This window comes from Anguilla rostrata, unplaced genomic scaffold, assembly GCF_018555375.3.
Source record: "Anguilla rostrata isolate EN2019 unplaced genomic scaffold, ASM1855537v3 scaf0196, whole genome shotgun sequence".
In the NCBI taxonomy this organism is placed as follows: Eukaryota; Metazoa; Chordata; class Actinopteri; order Anguilliformes; family Anguillidae; genus Anguilla; species Anguilla rostrata.
In genome coordinates, this window is record NW_026985751.1 from 647 (window position 1) to 6,623 (window position 5,977).

General features: G+C 44.5%; 1 long non-coding RNA gene across 2 annotated transcripts; it reads left to right on the top strand.

Annotated features, from left to right (window-relative positions):
- The first annotated feature begins 474 nt into the window (after positions 1-474).
- On the top strand, positions 475-4,342 carry LOC135246337 (uncharacterized). Of its 2 annotated transcripts, XR_010327625.1 has the most exons (4): positions 476-654; positions 1,424-1,470; positions 1,693-2,101; positions 2,135-4,342. It is a non-coding gene; the product is annotated as an uncharacterized LOC135246337 (long non-coding RNA). The 2 variants fall into 2 exon arrangements; XR_010327624.1 differs by having other exon boundaries at positions 475-654; positions 1,693-4,342.
- Positions 4,343-5,977: the final 1,635 nt, after the last annotated feature.

Below are 5,977 nucleotides of genomic sequence, written 5' to 3' on the forward strand. Positions count from 1 at the left end.
AGTGTGTGTATGGTGTGCAACACACTGCTATGTTTGATACACTCAGCCCTGTTAGTTTATATTATTGTGTGTAAGGTGTGTAACACACTGCTATGTGTTTAATACACACAGCCCTGTTAGCTTATATTAATATACTGTAAGGTGTGTAACACACTCCTATGCGGTTAATACACACATTAATATAAACTACCAGGGCTGTGTGTGTCAAACACATAACAGTGTGTTACACACCTTACACACATTAATATAAACTAACAGGGCTGTGTGTATTAAATACATAGCAGTGTGTTACATACCTTACACATATTAATATAAACTAACAGGGCTGTGTGTGTCAAACACATAGCAGTGGGTTACACACCTTACACACATTAATATAAACTAACAGGGCTGTGTGTAAGGTGTGTAACACACTGCTATGTGTTTGACACACAGAGCCCTGTTAGTTTATATTAATGTGTGTAAGGTGTGTGTGTGTCCTTCTCTCTGCAGGCTGTCATGCTGTAGAGTCACACACAGAGGCTGTGATTCTCTGGCTTCAGCTCTGTGTTCAAACCCCTCACACCTGAGAGAGCTGGACCTGAGATACAATCACCCAGGAGACTCAGGAGTGAGAGCGCTGTCTGCTACTAAACTGGACACACTCACACTGCTGTAAGTACAGAGAGTTTCCACACTGCACCTCACATACACACACATACACATCCTCACACACACACACACACACACACACACACACAAGGGTTTGGGGGGGCATTGAGGGCACTGTACAAACCAGCGTTACCCAAGAGGGTTGGGGATCTACAGTGGAGGGTGCTGCACGGGATCACTGCAGTAAATAGTTTTATTTCTGTGATGAACCCGGCAGGATCCCACCATTGTCCATTCTGCATGGAGAGAGAACTGTTTATCATAGTTTTTCTGGGTGTGCTAGACTTCAGCCTCTCTTTTCTTTTTTGGGAAGTTTATTTATTTTATCTTTGGTTTCCCATACAATCAAAGACAGATAAGTTCCAGCTAATTTATTTCATTTCAGGGCTAAAATGGCAGTTTCTATAAGTGGAGAAAAATATGATTGGTGGAGGGGACTGGCAAGATGTGGCTGTTGTAGTTTGGGGTTTGATCAGGGACACAGTGATGGTAGAGTTTCAGTATTACAAAGCAATGGAGAACCTGAGTGTGTTTCAGAGTGTGTGTGTTAAAGGGTGTTTTATGTTCAGTGGAGGGAGGGGAGCTATTTTTGCACATGGCATAGGGTGAAGGAATGGAATACGTTTCCTTTGTGACAGATTTGTGCTTTTCATATGATCTTGTTTTTGTGTTTTATTGTGTCTTTGTTTTTATTTATGTGATGTCATTGGTGTGTTGAGAGTGGAAATAAAGGATTGTTAAAATTCAGAATTCTGTTCTGCTGTTCTTACAGTGTGGACCATGGAGGAGAGAACAGGACCAAACCAGGACCCAGGAAATGTGAGTGTGTATCGACACAGAACACTTTCCATAGATACACACTCTGCTGTGTGTGTGTGTGTGAGTGAGAGACTTCTCTCTTACACACATAAACACACAAACAGAAACACACATGTACACAAACACACACACAGGTACTATCACAGCTGTTTCTCTCACACACACACAAAGAGGTGAATATTAATAATGATAATGAATCTCTTTAATGTCTCTGGTGTGCAGACGGCTGTCAGCTCACACTGGATCCAAACACAGCGCACAGAGTGCTGTCTCTGTCTGAGGGGAACAGGAAGGTGACACACACACCGGGGAGAGAGCAGCCATATCCTGATCATCCAGAGAGATTTGAGCATGTGCCCCAGGTTTTGTGCGGAGAGAGTGTGTGTGAGCGCTGTTACTGGGAGGCTGAGTTCAGTGGGCCTGAGGCAGGGCGGTTGGGATGGGTTCACATAGCAGTGACATATAAAGGTATCAGCAGGAAAGGATGGGGTTCTGACTGTGGGTTTGGAGGGAATAAAAACTCCTGGAGTCTGGAGTGCATGTTCAGATACTCTGATGAACTCAGATACTCTGTCTGCCACAATAACAACAAACTAGACATACCTGCCCCCCACTCCCCCTACCGCAGAGTGTGTGATGATGATGATGATGATGATGATAGTAGAGGAGCATGTGTCTACAGGGTAGGAGTGTGTGTGGACCGTCCAGCCGGCACTCTGTCCTTCTACAGCATCTCTGACTCTGACACACTGACCCTCCTGCACAGATTCCACACACACTTCACTCAACACACACCCCTCTGTGCTGGATTTAGAGTGTGGGACTCCTCAGTGTCCCTCTGCCAACTGGAGTAGAGACACACACACACATTCACACACACGTGCGCGCACACACACATGCACACACACAAACATGCACGTACGCACACACACACACGCATACACACACACGTGCGCGCACACACAAACATGCACACACAAACATGCACGTGCACATACACGCACACACATGCGCATATACACTCGCACGCACACACACACACACACGTACACACACACCACATTCATATACCCACTCACACACACGCATACACGCACACACATGCGCATATACACTCGCACGCACACACACACACACACACACCACATTCATATACCCACTCACACACACGCACACACACACACACACACACACCACATTCATATACCCACTCACACACACGCACACACTCAGATACACATAGATACACACCCACACCTACACACACACCCTTTCTCTCTCACACTTATGCACACACACTCACAAATACACACACTGATGTACACTCATGCACACACTCTCACACACCTACGCACGCACACACTCGTGCACACACACTCACACTTACACACTCTCTCACACACCTAATCACACACTTGCACAAACACACCTACACACATGAACACACACAATCTCTCGCACACACAGACACATTCACCAGTTCACTCTCACGCACACACGCATGCATACGTACACACTCATAACCGTATGCACACACACACACTCTCTCTCTCTCACACACACACTCACATCCACACACATTCACACATACGCACGCGCACACACACAAACTCATGCACTCACGCACACACACACACACACGCACACATGCGCTGTCACGCCTGGCGCCCGCCCTGTGTTTTTTCACCTTTTTTCTTGTATTCGAGTAGGTAATCTATTGACGCCATTCGTGGAAGCCAGCGATCACCTTTAATCGCTTCCAGCTGGGAGGCGGGGCCGCGGATTGCTTAACCATGGTCAGCTGGGATCATGCGTTTTAAAAAAAAGACTGCGAGTTCTACCAGCAGAAGCGCTCTCTTCTTTTTTTCACCAGCTTGCCTTTTTGACTCACCTGCATAGTAGCTTGCTAGCTTGTCAATTCGCCAACTCACTGCGCTGCACATTTTGGCATTTCCAGCCAGTTCTTTGTTGGTAACTTTTTTGTTTTTGTGTAAATAAATTCTTGTTATTCCTTCACTCGGTTGTCGCGTGATTTCATGTGTCGGACCTACGAGTCGGTTCGTCATATGAAATTGGGGGCTCGTCCGGGATCTTGTTTCTGTCTAGGAAACAAGTGGGTATTCTCGCATTTTGGCAGTCGGGTTGCGAATGCAAACGACTTGCAGTATTGGTCGAAGAAGTTCGTAAGTTCATAAGAAGAAGCTGTGTACAAGTTCGCGCTTCTGTGAAATTGTTTGAACACTTCGTGGTAATTTCAAATTTAAGGTCAATGGTTTGTGTGGGCATTTGCTGCAGTTGCTAGTGTCTAATGTTTGTTTGGTTGGCTTAAGTGTAACGTGAGCTATAATGATGATAAAGTGTATCGGGTGTTTTGAATGTCAATCACCTGTTGGCTGGAATTTAGTTTGGGTTTGGATGCTGGAGATTTCCTTATGACACTCGGTGCAACGTTTTAAAAAAACGTTGAGTTGTGTTTTGTGTGCTCTGCTCTGTGCTTCCGACGCTTCTGGGCGAGGGTGAGAAACCCGTATGCGAGTGTTGCCCTGTTAGGCTGAAGCAGTTAACCTCTAAATGGCGAACTAACATTTGTTTATTTTAGTTTGTTGTTTTCGTGTGGCCACGGAAGAAGCCGATTGTGCTCGGGTTCACCGTCCACTGTGTGGCATAATGTGTTGCATCGACGGGCTCAGTGATTAAAATCCTCCCGTAAAGTCGCACGTACAGGCGAAGCTTAGTTAGCTGGGCAACTCGGTTAAGGCTAGTTTGCGTTGAATGGTGTTTCTCTCCCCCTTGTGCTGATGGCGTGTGTTGCATTTAGTGTTCATTTTTTCAAAGCGGTGAAAACTGTTAATTTCATAATGGCGCAGGAAATTACAAAAGTCGAGAGTGAGAAGGTTAAAAATTTTATTCAAGAACCTTCAGATACAGTGTTTTTGACCTTTAGTACAGCAGAGTTAAAATAACTGGTAGTTTTTTGGGGTGGTACTCCCACATCCACACAAAAGAAAGAGGAGTTGCGTGATCTGGCACGTCAACTAGCCTCAGAACAGGGTATAGTGTTTTGGATAAAACCCGTACCGGATCCGGTATCTGGATCGGAGTACGCATCTGGGTCTGAGTCAGAACCGGAACGGTCATTTCAGGAACAGACTTCGTTGGAAAAAAATGAAATAATATGATTTTGAAATGAGAACTAGAATTAAAATGAAACAAGAAAGAGAACTAGAATTAAAAATGAGAGAGAAAGAAAGAGAGAGAAATTGAAATGAAACGAGGAGAAAAAGAAATTGAATTGGAGAAATTGAGGTCCACATTGAAAAGTCCGCATACAAGCTAATCTGACTTTAGAGCGTGACCGATTATAAGAGCAAAGCTCTCAGAGACATTCTTTGAATCCGACCGCGGGTAATCACACTGACATTGCCCGTAATTTAAGACTCCTTCCAAAATTTTCTGAGAAGGATCCGGACACTTTTTTTGTTTTATTTGAGCAACTTGCTAAAATTTGTAAATGGCCTGAAAATGATTAAATCGTTATGCTGCAGTCTGTCTTGGTCGGTAAAGCTCAAGAGGCGTATTCTGCTCTTAGTGAGGAACAAACATTGTCTTATGATGCTGTTAAGGAAGCCATTCTGAAAAGTTATGAGATGGTGCCTGAGGCATCCCGTTTAAAGTTTTGAAAATGGAGGCGTGGAGAGGGTAAAACCCATGTAGAGTTTACCCATGAAATGTTACTCCATTTCACACAGTGGTGTAATGCAACTGGAGCCGATACTTATGAGAAACTGCGTGATTTAATAACTTTGGAACAGTTAAAAAATTAGTTTCAGAGGATGTTGCCACCTACGTAACTGAGCGTAAAGCCTGTACCACAACTGAAGCGGCAGTATTAGCCAATGAGTTTGTTCTTATCAGGAAAGGTAGTTTTGCAAATCGAGGCTTCCGTGGTGGTTCCTCTCGGGGGGGGATTTCCAAGGGGGTTCTGGTTCTCGTTCGCAGTCTTCCGGGTATGGTTTTAGTCAGTCTACCTCCAAGAGAGGCAGTTCATCCCAGGCGAAAGTAGCAGCTGGCACTGATGGGAAATTGATCCTCACTCGCTCCTGTCATGGGTGTCACGAAAAAGGACATTGGATAAACGAATGTCCTAGTAAAAACCGTAAAGACCTTAAATATGTAGGTCTTATGGTAAAGTCAAATTCTCAGCTAATTTCTCCTCCTTGCTCAGTTGATCAAAAAGACAAGTCATTGATTTGAGGCAAAGCCTCTGCTTACACTCCTTTCATTTCCAGTGGAGTGGTTTCATTGAAAAATGATAAGAAGCCAGTGAATATTTTGAGAGATACGGGATCTTCCCAAAGTTTAATATTGGCTAACGTTTTGCCTTTCTCTGCGGACTCGTATACTGGCCGCAGTGTTATTATTCAGACTGTGGTAGGATATACAACTGTTCCATTACATACGCTTACTTTGTCTTCAGAACTGGTGAGCGGAGAGGTTGTGATGGGAG